The sequence below is a fragment of the Cherax quadricarinatus genome, chromosome 31, assembly GCF_038502225.1.
Source record: "Cherax quadricarinatus isolate ZL_2023a chromosome 31, ASM3850222v1, whole genome shotgun sequence".
In the NCBI taxonomy this organism is placed as follows: domain Eukaryota; kingdom Metazoa; phylum Arthropoda; class Malacostraca; order Decapoda; family Parastacidae; genus Cherax; species Cherax quadricarinatus.
The window spans coordinates 23,063,814-23,082,005 of record NC_091322.1 but is presented as its reverse complement, the minus strand read 5'-3'; the positions used below and the strand labels follow the sequence as shown (position 1 = coordinate 23,082,005).

The 18,192-nt window shown below is 39.5% G+C and overlaps 1 protein-coding gene across 1 annotated transcript in view; it reads right to left on the bottom strand.

Annotated features, from left to right (window-relative positions):
• The window catches only part of LOC128699540 (glucose dehydrogenase [FAD, quinone]-like), a 65,052-nt gene extending 47,209 nt beyond the window's left edge, over nt 1–17,843 (bottom strand). Inside the window, exon 1 of the mRNA XM_070090255.1 lies at nt 17,773–17,843. The gene's annotated coding sequence lies outside the window, so the exon portion shown is untranslated. The remainder of the gene's footprint in view (nt 1–17,772) is intronic.
• Between the last annotated feature and the right edge of the window lie 349 nt (nt 17,844–18,192).

The window sequence follows — 18,192 nt, the reverse complement described above, 5'->3', positions numbered from 1 at the left end:
TAATGAGTTCAGGGACTGTACTTTAACATTACAGAGGCACATAATGAGTCCAGGGACTGTACTTCAACATTGCAGAGGCACATAATGAGTCCAGGGACTGTACCTCAGTGTTATGGTAGCTGAGTAAGTTACAGTGGTAATACATTATTAATAGGTTTTTGATCTGGTTACAATGGTAATAAAGTTGTTTACGCAGTCATGAACTCATTCACATAAAACCATTAAGAATAGTTTTAATGTGGTTTTTGAGTATATAAATAATTCCAATACTTCAGTGGTGAAGATACACTAGTAACTGAATTGTTTATTGGTATAATGTTTTACCCACAATGGGTTGAAACATTGTACCAGTAAAGAAGTTCAATGGCACTGGTGTTTTTAGCGCCTTGTGTTGGAGTTACTCCTCCAGTTTACACAAATCATTCATTGATATAAAAAACAAGGCCTTGATCCGAGACAATTACTGAGTGTTTTTATCCACAGTCAAGTCATGCAACCCAGAAGCTTATAAGAAAAACCAGTAAGCATTTTGTAACAAAATAATGTCAGTAAATTTCGAACGAAATGGAAGGCTTGAGAATACACAAGTCATTTTGATAGCATTTTTCTTTTCAGGTTGACCGCACATTCTAGTTTTTGAGTGTGTGCTGAGAAGTGACTTGCACATTAATGGTACCTCTTATAAGTGATACACCATCACATTTTTTTGTATTTTTTTTTTTAGTTTATACGAAATAGGTTGTGCTAAAAACTTCTTCAAGGGAGGGAGCCGGGATGCCCTAATGCTGGTAAAGGACTCTGATCCAAAATAGTAGAGTTACCCCTCCTCTTACTTGGTATTAAGCCAGAATCCCTTACCTGGAGTATACCTGGAGAGGGTTTCGGGGATCATCGCCCCCGCGGCCCGGTCAGCCATTTGATAATACCTACGGGTTTAGCGCTTTCCCATAAATAATGCATAAAAGAAGTAGAAGAATTTACTCAAAGTTTCTTAAACACAGTACAAGCATTCTTTAAATGATATATATATATATATATATATATATATATATATATATATATATATATATATATATATATATATATATATATATATGGCCCGAAAAAGAGAAACTTTCACCAACATTCACTCCATCACTGTCTTGCCAGAAGGGTGCTTTACACTACAGTTTTTAAACTGCAACATTAACACCCCTCCTTCAGAGTGCAGACACTGTACTTCCCATCTCCAGGACTCAAGTCCGGCCTGCCGGTTTCCCTGAACCCCTTCATAAATGTTACTTTGCTCACACTCCAACAGCACGTCAAGTATTAAAAACCATTTGTCTCCATTGATAGGAGTGAATGGAGACAAATGGTTTTTTAATACTTGACGTGCTGTTGGAGTGTGAGCAAAGTAACATTTATGAAGGGGTTCAGGGAAATCGGCAGGCCGGACTTGAGTCCTGGAGATGGGAAGTACAGTGTCTGCACTCTGAAGGAGGGGTGTTAATGTTGCAGTTTAAAAACTGTAGTGTAAAGCACCCTTCTGGCAAGACAGTGATGGAGTGAATGATGGTGAAAGTTTTTCTTTTTCGGGCCACCCTGCCTTGGTGGGAATCGGCCAGTGTGATAATAAATACATATATATATATATATATATATATATATATATATATATATATATATATATATATATATATATATATATATTATAAACACGCTAGATAACAGGGATATCTTGCTACTCCTACTTACACTTTGGTCACACTTCACAGACACGCACATGCATATATATATATATATATATATATATATATATATATATATATATATATATATATATATATATATATATATATATATATATATATATATATATACATACATCTAGGTTTTTCTCCTTTTTCTACATAGCTCTTGTTCTTCTTTATTTCTTCTATTGTCCATGGGGAAGTGGAAAAGAATCTTTCCTCCGTAAGCCATGCGTGTCGTATGAGGCTACTAAAATGCCGGGAGCAATGGGCTAGTAACCCCTTCTCCTGTAGACATTTACTAAAAAAGAGAAGAAGAAAAACTTTATAAAACTGGGATGCTTGAATGTGCGTGGTTGTAGTGCGGATGACAAGAAACAGATGATTGCTGATGTTATGAATGAAAAGAAGTTGGATGTCCTGGCCCTAAGCGAAACAAAGCTGAAGGAGGTAGGGGAGTTTCAGTGGGGGGAAATAAATGGGATTAAATCTGGAGTATCTGAGAGAGTTAGAGCAAAGGAAGGGGTAGCAGTAATGTTGAATGATCAGTTATGGAAGGAGAAAAGAGAATATGAATGTGTAAATGCAAGAATTATGTGGATTAAAGTAAAGGTTGGATGCGAGAAGTGGGTCATAATAAGCGTGTATGCACCTGGAGAAGAGAGGAATGCAGAGGAGAGAGAGAGATTTTGGGAGATGTTAAGTGAATGTATAGGAGCCTTTGAACCAAGTGAGAGAGTAATTGTGGTAGGGGACCTGAATGCTAAAGTAGGAGAAACTTGTAGAGAGGGTGTGGTAGGTAAGTTTGGGGTGCCAAGTGTAAATGAAAATGGGAGCCCTTTGATTGAACTTTGTATAGAAAGGGGTTTGGTTATAGGTAATACATATTTTAAGAAAAAGAGGATAAATAAGTACACAAGATATGATGTAGGGCGAAATGAGAGTAGTATGTTGGATTATGTATTGGTAGATAAAAGACTGTTGAGTAGACTTCAGGATGTACATGTTTATAGAGGGGCCACAGATATATCATATCACTTTCTAGTTGTAGCTACACTGAGAGTAAAAGGTAGATGGGATGCAAGGAGAATAGAAGCATCAGGGAAGAGAGAGGTGAAGGTTTATAAACTAAAAGAGGAGGCAGTTAGGGAAAGATATAAACAGCTATTGGAGGATAGATGGGCTAATGAGAGCATAGGCAATGGGGTCGAAGAGGTATGGGGTAGGTTTAAAAATGTAGTGTTAGAGTGTTCAGCAGAAGTTTGTGGTTACAGGAAAGTGGGTGCGGGAGGGAAGAGGAGCGATTGGTGAAATGATGATGTAAAGAGAGTAGTAAGGGAGAAAAAGTTAGCATATGAGAAGTTTTTACAAAGTAGAAGTGATGCAAGGAGGGAAGAGTATATGGAGAAAAAGAGAGAGGTTAAGAGAGTGGTGAAGCAATATAAAAAGAGAGCAAATGAGAGAGTGGGTGAGATGTTATCAACAAATTTTGTTGAAAATAAGAAAAAGTTTTGGAGTGAGATTAACAAGTTAAGGAAGCCTAGAGAACAAATGGATTTGTCAGTTAAAAATAGGAGAGGAGAGTTATTAAATGGAGAGTTAGAGGTATTGGGAAGATGGAGGGAATATTTTGAGGAATTGTTAAATGTTGATGAAGATAGGGAAGCTGTGATTTCGTGTATAGGGCAAGGAGGAATAACATCTTGTAGGAGTGAGGAAGAGCCAGTTGTGAGTGTGGGGGAAGTTCGTGAGGCAGTAGGTAAAATGAAAGGGGGTAAGGCAGCCGGGATTGATGGGATAAAGATAGAAATGTTAAAAGCAGGTGGGGATATAGTTTTGGAGTGGTTGGTGCAATTATTTAATAAATGTATGGAAGAGGGTAAGGTACCTAGGGATTGGCAGAGAGCATGCATAGTTCCTTGTATAAAGGCAAAGGGGACAAAAGAGAGTGCAAAAATTATAGGGGGATAAGTTTGTTGAGTATACCTGGTAAAGTGTATGGTAGAGTTATTATTGAAAGAATTAAGAGTAAGACGGAGAATAGGATAGCAGATGAACAAGGAGGCTTTAGGAAAGGTAGGGGGTGTGTGGACCAGGTGTTTACAGTGAAACATATAAGTGAACAGTATTTAGATAAGGCTAAAGAGGTCTTTGTGGCATTTATGGATTTGGAAAAGGCGTATGACAGGGTGGATAGGGGGCCAATGTGGCAGATGTTGCAGGTGTATGGTGTAGGAGGTAGGTTACTGAAAGCAGTGAAGAGTTTTTACGAGGATAGTGAGGCTCAAGTTAGAGTATGTAGGAAAGAGGGAAATTATTTCCCAGTAAAGGTAGGCCTTAGACAAGGATGTGTGATGTCACCGTGGTTGTTTAATATATTTATAGATGGGGTTGTAAGAGAAGTAAATGCGAGGGTCTTGACAAGAGGCGTGGAGTTAAAAGATAAAGAATCACAAATAAAGTGGGAGTTGTCGCAGTTGCTCTTTGCTGATGACACTGTGCTCTTGGGAGATTCTGAAGAGAAGTTGCAGAGATTGATGGATGAATTTGGTAGGGTGTGCAAAAGAAGAAAATTAAAAGTGAATACAGGAAAGAGTAAGGTTATGAGGATAACAAAAATATTAGGTGATGAAAGATTGGATATCAGATTGGAGGGAGAGAGTATGGAGGAGGTGAATGTATTCAGATATTTGGGAGTGGACGTGTCAGCGGATGGGTCTATGAAGGATGATGAGGGGAAAAGGATGAGTGGTGCACTTAGGAGTCTGTGGAGACATAGAACTTTGTCCTTGGAGGCAAAGAGGGAAATGTATGAGAGTATAGTTTTATCAATGCTCTTATATGGGTGTGAAGCATGGGTGATGAATGTTGCAGCGAGGAGAAGGCTGGAGGCAGTGGAGATGTCATGTCTGAGGGCAATGTGTGGTGTGAATATAATGCAGAGAATTCGTAGTTTGGAAGTTAGGAGGAGGTGCGGGATTACCAAAACCGTTGTCCAGAGGGCTGAGGAAGGGTTGTTGAGGTGGTTCGGACATGTAGAAAGAATGGAGCGAAACAGAATGACTTCAAGAGTGTATCAGTCTGTAGTGGAAGGAGGTCGTGGTAGGGGTCGGCCTAGGAAAGGTTGGAGGGAGGGGGTAAAGGAGGTTTTGTGTGCGAGGGGCTTGGACTTCCAGCAGGCGTGCATGAGCGTGTTTGATAGGAGTGAATGGAGACGAATGGTTTTTAATACTTGACGTGCTGTTGGAGTGTGAGCAAAGTAACATTTATGAAGGGGTTCAGGGAAACCGGCAGGCCGGACTTGAGTCCTGGAGATGGGAAGTACAGTGCCTGCACTCTGAAGGAGGGGTGTTAATGTTGCAGTTTAAAAACTGTAGTGTAAAGCACCCTTCTGGCAAGACAGTGATGGAGTGAATGATGGTGAAAGTTTTTCTTTTTCGGGCCACCCTGCCTTGGTGGGAATCGGCCAGTGTGATAATAAATACATATCTATATATATATATATATATATTATATATATATATATATATATATATTATATATATTATTATAAACACGCTAGATAACAGGGATATCTTGCTACTCCTACTTACACTTTGGTCACACTTGACAGACACGCACATGCATATATATATATATATATATATATATATATATATATATATATATATATATATATATATATATATATATATATATACATACATCTAGGTTTTTCTCCTTTTTCTACATAGCTCTTGTTCTTCTTTATTTCTTCTATTGTCCATGGGGAAGTGGAAAAGAATCTTTCCTCCGTAAGCCATGCGTGTCGTATGAGGCTACTAAAATGCCGGGAGCAATGGGCTAGTAACCCCTTCTCCTGTAGACATTTACTAAAAAAGAGAAGAAGAAAAACTTTATAAAACTGGGATGCTTGAATGTGCGTGGATGTAGTGCGGATGACAAGAAACAGATGATTGCTGATGTTATGAATGAAAAGAAGTTGGATGTCCTGGCCCTAAGCGAAACAAAGCTGAAGGAGGTAGGGGAGTTTCAGTGGGGGGAAATAAATGGGATTAAATCTGGAGTATCTGAGAGAGTTAGAGCAAAGGAAGGGGTAGCAGTAATGTTGAATGATCAGTTATGGAAGGAGAAAAGAGAATATGAATGTGTAAATGCAAGAATTATGTGGATTAAAGTAAAGGTTGGATGCGAGAAGTGGGTCATAATAAGCGTGTATGCACCTGGAGAAGAGAGGAATGCAGAGGAGAGAGAGAGATTTTGGGAGATGTTAAGTGAATGTATAGGAGCCTTTGAACCAAGTGAGAGAGTAATTGTGGTAGGGGACCTGAATGCTAAAGTAGGAGAAACTTGTAGAGAGGGTGTGGTAGGTAAGTTTGGGGTGCCAAGTGTAAATGAAAATGGGAGCCCTTTGATTGAACTTTGTATAGAAAGGGGTTTGGTTATAGGTAATACATATTTTAAGAAAAAGAGGATAAATAAGTACACAAGATATGATGTAGGGCGAAATGAGAGTAGTATGTTGGATTATGTATTGGTAGATAAAAGACTGTTGAGTAGACTTCAGGATGTACATGTTTATAGAGGGGCCACAGATATATCATATCACTTTCTAGTTGTAGCTACACTGAGAGTAAAAGGTAGATGGGATGCAAGGAGAATAGAAGCATCAGGGAAGAGAGAGGTGAAGGTTTATAAACTAAAAGAGGAGGCAGTTAGGGAAAGATATAAACAGCTATTGGAGGATAGATGGGCTAATGAGAGCATAGGCAATGGGGTCGAAGAGGTATGGGGTAGGTTTAAAAATGTAGTGTTAGAGTGTTCAGCAGAAGTTTGTGGTTACAGGAAAGTGGGTGCGGGAGGGAAGAGGAGCGATTGGTGAAATGATGATGTAAAGAGAGTAGTAAGGGAGAAAAAGTTAGCATATGAGAAGTTTTTACAAAGTAGAAGTGATGCAAGGAGGGAAGAGTATATGGAGAAAAAGAGAGAGGTTAAGAGAGTGGTGAAGCAATATAAAAAGAGAGCAAATGAGAGAGTGGGTGAGATGTTATCAACAAATTTTGTTGAAAATAAGAAAAAGTTTTGGAGTGAGATTAACAAGTTAAGGAAGCCTAGAGAACAAATGGATTTGTCAGTTAAAAATAGGAGAGGAGAGTTATTAAATGGAGAGTTAGAGGTATTGGGAAGATGGAGGGAATATTTTGAGGAATTGTTAAATGTTGATGAAGATAGGGAAGCTGTGATTTCGTGTATAGGGCAAGGAGGAATAACATCTTGTAGGAGTGAGGAAGAGCCAGTTGTGAGTGTGGGGGAAGTTCGTGAGGCAGTAGGTAAAATGAAAGGGGGTAAGGCAGCCGGGATTGATGGGATAAAGATAGAAATGTTAAAAGCAGGTGGGGATATAGTTTTGGAGTGGTTGGTGCAATTATTTAATAAATGTATGGAAGAGGGTAAGGTACCTAGGGATTGGCAGAGAGCATGCATAGTTCCTTGTATAAAGGCAAAGGGGACAAAAGAGAGTGCAAAAATTATAGGGGGATAAGTTTGTTGAGTATACCTGGTAAAGTGTATGGTAGAGTTATTATTGAAAGAATTAAGAGTAAGACGGAGAATAGGATAGCAGATGAACAAGGAGGCTTTAGGAAAGGTAGGGGGTGTGTGGACCAGGTGTTTACAGTGAAACATATAAGTGAACAGTATTTAGATAAGGCTAAAGAGGTCTTTGTGGCATTTATGGATTTGGAAAAGGCGTATGACAGGGTGGATAGGGGGCCAATGTGGCAGATGTTGCAGGTGTATGGTGTAGGAGGTAGGTTACTGAAAGCAGTGAAGAGTTTTTACGAGGATAGTGAGGCTCAAGTTAGAGTATGTAGGAAAGAGGGAAATTATTTCCCAGTAAAGGTAGGCCTTAGACAAGGATGTGTGATGTCACCGTGGTTGTTTAATATATTTATAGATGGGGTTGTAAGAGAAGTAAATGCGAGGGTCTTGACAAGAGGCGTGGAGTTAAAAGATAAAGAATCACAAATAAAGTGGGAGTTGTCGCAGTTGCTCTTTGCTGATGACACTGTGCTCTTGGGAGATTCTGAAGAGAAGTTGCAGAGATTGATGGATGAATTTGGTAGGGTGTGCAAAAGAAGAAAATTAAAAGTGAATACAGGAAAGAGTAAGGTTATGAGGATAACAAAAATATTAGGTGATGAAAGATTGGATATCAGATTGGAGGGAGAGAGTATGGAGGAGGTGAATGTATTCAGATATTTGGGAGTGGACGTGTCAGCGGATGGGTCTATGAAGGATGATGAGGGGAAAAGGATGAGTGGTGCACTTAGGAGTCTGTGGAGACATAGAACTTTGTCCTTGGAGGCAAAGAGGGAAATGTATGAGAGTATAGTTTTATCAACGCTCTTATATGGGTGTGAAGCATGGGTGATGAATGTTGCAGCGAGGAGAAGGCTGGAGGCAGTGGAGATGTCATGTCTGAGGGCAATGTGTGGTGTGAATATAATGCAGAGAATTCGTAGTTTGGAAGTTAGGAGGAGGTGCGGGATTACCAAAACCGTTGTCCAGAGGGCTGAGGAAGGGTTGTTGAGGTGGTTCGGACATGTAGAAAGAATGGAGCGAAACAGAATGACTTCAAGAGTGTATCAGTCTGTAGTGGAAGGAGGTCGTGGTAGGGGTCGGCCTAGGAAAGGTTGGAGGGAGGGGGTAAAGGAGGTTTTGTGTGCGAGGGGCTTGGACTTCCAGCAGGCGTGCATGAGCGTGTTTGATAGGAGTGAATGGAGACGAATGGTTTTTAATACTTGACGTGCTGTTGGAGTGTGAGCAAAGTAACATTTATGAAGGGGTTCAGGGAAACCGGCAGGCCGGACTTGAGTCCTGGAGATGGGAAGTACAGTGCCTGCACTCTGAAGGAGGGGTGTTAATGTTGCAGTTTAAAAACTGTAGTGTAAAGCACCCTTCTGGCAAGACAGTGATGGAGTGAATGATGGTGAAAGTTTTTCTTTTTCGGGCCACCCTGCCTTGGTGGGAATCGGCCAGTGTGATAATAAATAATATATATATATATATATATATATATATATATATATATATATATATATATATATATATATATATATATATATATATATATATATATATATATGGTATAAACCTTGGTAATAAATACCGACAAGTTGGTTTAGAAAGACACGTAAGCAAACACTATAACATATTTATTAGAAAACGTTTCGGTCCTGGAACCTTGATCACTTCTAACATACAGAGGTAGAAAGACATTATATATATATAGGCGGAGAGTGAGATGTGACGCACGTGACCTGAGGAATGTCATAAGAACATAAGAATGGAGGAACACTGTAGAAGGCCTACTGGCCCATGCGAGGCGAGGGTAGACGATGAAATCACGTGACTCCTGTGTTGTTGGGTTGGTGCTGCTTAAGTATCATGTATGCCAATGTTTTTGAAATTTTGTAGTTTCCAGTGTTGCGTTCTATAGTGTCGGTGACGGTGATTAGTGAGGCTTCTAGGCACCGTCGGCGTCTGAGGTCTGGTTCGGTGAGAACGAGTTGTGCCTCGTTCCAGTTCATCAAATGCCCCGTGGAGTCTCTGTGGAGGACACAGGCGTACCTTACATCGTCTCTGTTAGAGGCATTTCGATGCTCATTCAGGCAGACTGCAAGATCTCTGCCTGTCTCGCCTACATATTTCTTGGGACAGAACCCACAGGGGATAGTGTAGACGCCTGCTGTAGAAGTTAGAGGTGTGGGGCTGCGTTTTGTAGTGAGGTCTTTGATAGAGGATGTGTTTATGGAGCTCTTCGCATCTCCAGCCCTTGTTTTCTAGAAGAAGAATGCGCTTACATAACACAAGCCTTTACACGTCTTCAGTTCCCATCTTTCTTCATCCGAGATTGCAGACTCAAGGCACAAGCTATCCTCAACAAACCGCCCATGGAACAGCCCCCTAAACAGTTCATAGTACTCCCATGTGGCGATGTTGCCACGAATACTCGCCGGGCACTTGCTATGAGTAACATCAACGTTTCCACCATAAACACATCCTCTATCAAAGACCTCACTACAAAACGCAGCCCCACACCTCTAACTTCTACAGCAGGCGTCTACACTATCCCCTGTGGGTTCTGTCCCAAGAAATATGTAGGCGAGACAGGCAGAGATCTTGCAGTCCGCCTGAATGAGCATCGAAATGCCTCTAACAGAGACGATGTAAGGTACGCCTGTGTCCTCCACAGAGACTCCACGGGGCATTTGATGAACTGGAACGAGGCACAACTCGTTCTCACCGAACCAGACCTCAGACGCCGACGGTGCCTAGAAGCCTCACTAATCACCGTCACCGACACTATAGAACGCAACACTGGAAACTACAAAATTTCAAAAACATTGGCATACATGATACTTAAGCAGCACCAACCCAACAACACAGGAGTCACGTGATTTCATCGTCTACCCTCGCCTCGCATGGGCCAGTAGGCCTTCTACAGTGTTCCTCCATTCTTATGTTCTTATGACATTCCTCAGGTCACGTGCGTCACATCTCACTCTCCGCCTATATATATAATGTCTTTCTACCTCTGTATGTTAGAAGTGATCAAGGTTCCAGGACCGAAACGTTTTCTAATAAATATGTTATAGTGTTTGCTTACGTGTCTTTCTAAACCATATATATATATATATATATATATATATATATATATATATATATATATATATATATATATATATATATATATATATGCAAAACAACCACTCTGAAAGAATAGAGAAATTCCAAGCGCTTTCGTGACTACTCACATTATCAAGGAACTATGAAAGTGAAGCATCCAAGGAAGCTATATAAGGGGTCCGGCCAGCACCTCACTATCAGATCTCGCAACGGTTAAACACCTGACGCGCGCCGACCCAACTGGACAGGTCCTTTGCAAAACTCACCCCCAAACTATTCTACCCAAGAAAATTTAAAAATTATTTGTCCAGTGTATTATTAAATTCTTCCCAAATTCTATTAATTATAAATGGATCTAATTTTTATAAACCAAAGGAAATATTCATATTATTGTCAAAACTGCTTTTTATGAAACAAGATTCAATTATATTCCTGTCGACTATGGACTTGCTAGATACTACTTTCTCAACTTTTTGAAATTCAATTTGATGGTTAAAATCTCTTACATGAATAAATAGAGCATTGGAATCTTGTCCAGTTCTAATGCTATATTTATGTTGTTTTAATCTTAGTTCGAGATTTAATAATACACTGGACAAATAATTTTTAAATTTTCTTGGGTAGAATAGTTTGGGGGTGAGTTTTGCAAAGGACCTATCCAAGTTGGCTCGCCGCGCGTCACGTGTTTAACCGTTGTGGGATCTGATAGTGAGGTGCTGGCCGGACCCCTTATATAGCTTCCTTGGATGCTTCACTTTCATAGTTCCTTGATAATGTGAGTAGTCACGAAAGCGCTTGGAATTTCACTATTCTTTCAGAGTGGTTGTTTTGCATATTTTGAAATCACCTGTTTACTGTGATCTTATTGCATATATATATATATATATATATATATATATATATATATATATATATATATATATATATATATATATATATATATGACTAGACTTAATAATTTCAAGCACAGAAATATGTACTAGTTCACATATGACAGCTAAAGAATTAAATTTGTCTTTTAAAAGAGAGCAACACCACGGTAGCTTCACACTCTTTACGTAGGCAACAAATTCGATCGTAGAAATTGATTATTAGTGTTGCTGGCGTAATTCTCTGAAGGTAGCATCTGCACGTCCACATGTATCGACCTTCTACCACAAGGTCAGCAAGTATAAGTGTCACCTTCTACCACAAGGTCAGCAAGTATAAGTGTCACCTTCTACCACAAGGTCAGCAAGTATAAGTGTCACCTTCTACCACAAGGTCAGCAAGTATAAGTGTCACCTTCTACCACAAGGTCAGCAAATATAGCTCTCCTAATTTATTCTAACAAGGTCAGAGGAGGGCAACTGTCCTTATCTGCCACGAGGTAAGCAACGTTGCTGATCTGACCTCCACAAGATCCAGAACATTTACATGTAACAAAACATTAAATAATGGTAAGCTTTCGGAAGGCCTCGGCCAGATGACCAACAGCTCTGGTAGTGGGTCATCCCTTGACTAAGGTTCAGGTCAGGACGCATTTGTACTGTTTACGGACGAAGCGTACCTAGCCGAAGAACGTGTAACTGTCCTGATCTTCCCGGTAAGTCTGCAGCAATAGACATGGAGAAAGCAACGTCTTACAAAATAAACAATGGATGCAACCTATTTAGTTAATATCATTAATATGCAGACCTATTAAATGTTATTCCACAACTTCTGCAATGGAACGAATAACACAAATTCTCAAGTCTTAGTTGGACCATTGCTTCACTTAGAAATCTGGCTCGTAGTTCCATGGAAGCATTCGAAGGTCCCAGGTTCAATCCAAAGCGGATCGAGACGAATGGACAAGTCTCCTTAGATCTGTTTTACCCATGTTCACCTAGCAGTATATAGATAGGTACCTGGATGTTAGGCACTTCTCGTAGGTCCATCCTAGGAGGTGGTAGCATTCTTTAGATAGAGCTATTGTAACATGCCTTTATTAGAAGTCAGGCATAGGTATGGTAAAACTGTGAATGAAGTCATTGTTTACCTTCTACGAATTCCTTTGCATATTGGCCTCTAAATGCATGATAGAACTAATAAGTTGGCAAGATCGCAAGTTCTCGGGGAGGAAGTTGATTATAGCATTAGTTTGCTTATATAACCTTGAGGCAGAACGAAATTGATGCCAGTCAGTGCATTTGCTATCATAATTTCTAGACTAGAGTAAGAGCCACATGCCTATGGTGTCTCCAACAAAATCACTACTCTTGGATTTTATTACCGCCCAGCATCGGTTGGGCTACCAATACCTCTTCCCAGTTTGCATACTTAGATGTAAATCTAACCAAATATATACAGTGTCAATATAACTGTTTTCACACCATGCGTCATCATGTATACATGACTGCCAAACAAGTTCCTAGCAAGTGTTGAATAAATGGCCTAATATTTCATCTATTATGACATTATCAAAAACTGTATGCAATTAACTTAAGTTCGCCTTCTATAAATAAATAATTTCCACTTAGCTTGTTAAGAAAACAAAATGTTCTTAGTCAGGCCTTCGGGTGTTCGTGCCCTCTATGACGTGTTGATTATGTACATTTAATATGATCACTCTTGTTTTAAATCCTCGCAAACACTGACGTGTAGTTTTCATTTTTATCTACGTGACTGGATCATTATTCTTGTAAATAATTTATTAATACTCCAATTGTATTAGTTAACAGAACTTCCAGGCTCAGTCCCTGGGATTACTACTCTGTCAAATAAATAATTTTTCTATGACAACTTTGCTACAAGGACAGCGGGTTCCAGAACACACCAGGTTCCAGTTCTTACACTGGGTGTTTCCAGTAAGTAACCAGTTCACCGTAGATAATCTGTTTTGTATTACATTGTCCAAGTTTCAGGTTCAAGATTCCCCTTTTATTTTCAGTGTGGAAGGACGAAAAAAACAGCTGAAGTACTACAAAAATAAAGTCTTAAAAGCGTCCAGGAATACCAGGTCAGCAGTAATTTCACTATTTTTTAACGTTTTATTTTCATCTCCACATTCTTCGGTTTCTTTATATATTTTTTATAATATAAAAAAATATTTTATGTGTCAACTTTTTCTTGCTTATCACCCTTTCCACCTCTCCATTCCACCAAACATTCACTTTCTTGCGTACGTAGTTTTAACCCCACAAAACTCTGAGACACACAATAACTTTTAACTCCACAAAATATCTCTTCGAAATTTGCTTCACCATTCTGTCTCTTGAATTCATTAATATTTATCTTTCTCTCTACCCAGGACAACAATAGTATTTATTTGAGCTCTGTGATGATGGTATAAGAGTATTTTCATGCAAAACATGAATACAGTTCGGAAATTAATGTACTATGTCTCTGTTAGGCAGATGACTTTACGTTGAGTCATTGATTTTCTCTGCAGTTGAATTTCGAGAAATATCTTGAGTTTTCGCTTTGAAACGTAATGAAGGTTGACACGGGATGAGTCCACATGATGTCTTGTTTATACACTTTGTTTTAAGAGCAACTAGGTGAGTACAGTGAGAGTGCGTTTCTGTCTCTCTGTTAGAGGACGGAGGTTCGAGCCTGCACATCACTTTGTTCTGAACGATCCATATGGGTGTAGCACTCTACATCCTCCTAGAAAATGCTATTTTTTACTACTGTTTAAGAAAGAGCAACGTTCTCAATATAAAGAAAGATTTATTTCCCAGCGAATGGATACAAATGACTTTATTTTGTCCCCCCTTCACGAAACAGACGCATTAAATCCAAAAAGTAAAAATAGTGAAAAAATCTTAAAATACAAAGTCCATCAAGCCAGAAAAGCCCTTCATAGACAGGTTGGTAAACCTCCGGCAGAAATTTAGCAGTCAGATATACCTCATTCACCGTTAACTCTATCGAACGATGGATAAATAAAAATTAATAATGGAACTGTATAAAACTAGGACAGCTAAAAATTGAAACTAATAGCCAAGATATTCACGACTGGAACTGAAAATGACTTGAGAGATAAAGACTAGTTAATACATGCGAAACAGTTAAAAGCAATATTGACGAATACTTATGAAGATTAGTAGTACCTGGAGATTACCTGGAGAGAGTTCCGGGGGTCAACGCCTCCGCGGCCCGGTCTGTGACCAGGCCTCCTTAGGTCAGTGTCCCAGGATGCGACCCACACCAGTCGACTAACACCCAGGTACCCATTTTACTGATGGGGAACATAGACAACAGGTGGAAAGAAACACGTCCAATGTTTCTACTCTGGCTGGGAATCGAACCCAGGCCCTCACCGTGTGAAGCGAGAGCGTTAACCACCAGGCATTAAGTACAGAAGAAGGAGCTGAGGAGTTACTTATGCCACTACAACTGTTATTTATGAGGAAAATCATCACATCCTAAATTTGCAGTAAATGTAACGGAAGTGTGAAAGTGAACTAGCTCTTAATCTTCTTAATCAACCCTTGTTTATGTACATATAGCCAGAGATCAGTGTTTGTGTATATTTCGCCTCCTCTTGCGAATTCCTTGCATATATATATATATATATATATATATATATATATATATATATATATATATATATATATATATATATATATATATATATATATATATATATATATATTATTTTATTTTATTTTTATTATTTTTTTTATTATCACACTGGCCGATTCCCACCAAGGCAGGGTGGCCCGAAAAAGAAAAACTTTCACCATCATTCACTCCATCACTGTCTTGCCAGAAGGGTGCTTTACACTACAGTTTTTAAACTGCAACATTAACACCCCTCCTTCAGAGTGCAGGCACTGTACTTCCCATCTTCAGGACTCAAGTCCGGCCTGCCGGTTTCCCTGAACCCCTTCATAAATGTTACTTTGCTCACACTCCAACAGCACGTCAAGTATTAAAACCATTTGTCTCCATTCACTCCTATCAAACACGCTCACGCCCGCCCGCTGGAAGTCCAAGCCCCTCGCACACAAAACCTCCTTTACCCCCTCCCTCCAACCTTTCCTAGGCCGACCCCTACCTCGCCTTCCTTCCACTACAGACTGATACACTCTTGAAGTCATTCTGTTTCGCTCCATTCTCTCTACATGTCCGAACCACCTCAACAACCCTTCCTCAGCCCTCTGGACAACAGTTTTGGTAATCCTGCACCTCCTCCTAACTTCCAAACTACGAATTCTCTGCATTATATTCACACCACACATTGCCCTCAGACATGACATCTCCACTGCCTCCAGCCTTCTCCTCGCTGCAACATTCATCACCCATGCTTCACACCCATATAAGAGCGTTGATAAAACTATACTCTCATACATTCCCCTCTTTGCCTCCAAGGACAAAGTTCTTTGTCTCCACAGACTCCTAAGTGCACCACTCACCCTTTTCCCCTCATCAATTCTATGATTCACCTCATCCTTCATAGACCCATCCGCTGACACGTCCACTCCCAAATATCTGAATACATTCACCTCCTCCATACTCTCTCCCTCCAATCTGATATTCAATCTTTCATCACCTAATATTTTTGTTATCCTCATAACCTTACTCTTTCCTGTATTCACTTTTAATTTTCTTCTTTTGCACACCCTACCAAATTCATCCATCAATCTCTGCAACTTCTCTTCAGAATCTCCCAAGAGCACAGTGTCATCATATATATAGTATATATACATATATATATATATATATATATATATATATATATATATATATATATATATATATATATATATATATATATATAATTTTTATTTTTATATCTTTGTGTCCTGAACATTTCCATGCCAATATATGTATATTTCATAAAAGATGTAATTTTACATATTCATGTAACTTTTTTTTAATCAAAAAGATTTTTATTAATTAAAAAAGGAATTGTAGCATGCATTTTATTGATTAAATTATTTTTCTAATTGTAACTCCAAACTTAAAAAGTTTGTTAGGTGCTATATAGGAGACCTGTCGTAGGTTTACCTGGAGAGGGTTTCGGGGGTCAACGCCCCCGCGGCCCGGTCTGTGACCAGGCCTCATGGTGGATCAGGGTCTAATCAACCAGGCTGTTACTGCTGGCCGCAAGCAAGCTGACGTACGAACCACAGCCCGGCTGATCAGGTACTGACTTTAGGTGCCTGTCCAGTGCCTTCTTGAAGACAGCCAGGGGTCTATTGGTAATCCCCCTTATGTATGCTGGGAGGCAGTTGAACAGTCTTGGGCCACAGACACTTATCGTGTTGTCTCTCAGTGTACTCGTGGCACCGCTACTTTTTTGTTACACGTGTCTTTTTTTTATCCACAAATAAAATACCTCATGCTAACCACTGACGACTTGTGTTGTTAATGCTAAAATAAGTGTAGTGGTTGGTCACTTGGCTAATTGGGCTTAAAACCTACAGACCCACGAGGTTTATTAAAGCTGAATGTCACGTGTTCACCACCAGTCAACAACACTTGAATTATAAATATGGGTCTGCTAGGATGAACGTAAAATCATAAGTAGATGCTGACATACCCATCGACACGTACATGCACATACACATCGACACGTACATGCACATACACATCGACACGTACATGCACATACCCATCGACACGTACATGCACATACCCATCACACGTACATGCACATACCCATCACACGTACATGCACATACCCATCACACGTACATGCACATACCCATCGACACGTACATGCACATACCCATCACACGTACATGCACATACCCATCACACGTACATGCACATACCCATCACACGTACATGCACATACCCATCACACGTACATGCACATACCCATCACACGTACATGCACATACCCAACACACGTACATGCACATACCCATCACACGTACATGCACATACCCATCACACGTACACACACATACATCCTGAGAGATATACTCATTAAACAAGGCACTGATTGAGGATTTACTAATAGGGATTATTTTACCATTGAATGGAATGAAAAGATATATTGATAATCATACTCACCGATAGTATTATTCTGAGTGTTGGAGTAAATGGGCACATAAGTTCCCCCGTCGTCTAATAAGATGTTCTTTTTTTCCACTATAATCTACCTTGTCCATAATTACTATCAAAAAAAAAAAAATACTATCGCATTTGCTTTGTCTATTTCGTAAGGTCAAGTTTAGGATCTTTCCTTAATTCACGGTATAACTAAACAAATCTTTGAGGACAAGTGTTGGAGGTCTGAGCTGTGCTCAAACCTCCAACACTATCATCCTCAATTTTTTTTTCAAAGCAAATGCAATAATAATTATGGAAAAGGTAGATTATAGTGGAAAAGTGAACATGTTATTAGAACACGAGGGAACTTATGTGCCTTTTAAGCAATGTTGCTCTGGCGTGGTACTGAGCTTGTGTTCACCAGGTTCCAAGATGAACTGAGAACTGTCCCTGCACTTTACCCTCACCAACTCGATCCAGTTCCGAGGCATGGCATTTTTTTTTCCTTTAGTTCAACCTTGCAAAAACTAGAAAAGTGTTTTCTTTCTTGTGTACCTGAACATCTGAATATTTTAAGAAAAGTAAGGACGCCCTTGATTGTGACTTTTAAGGACAAAAATGCATCCAGCAGTTAGTTTAACATCTTTATTATGCACCACATACTCATCCTGTGGGCGGTAGATGAAAGTTAAGAGAGGTACATAATGGGTCCAGGGACTGGACCGCAAAGTTTTGATAGCTGAACAAATTACAAAGGTACTGAGCTATTTACATGTTTATTTCTGGTCACAATCGT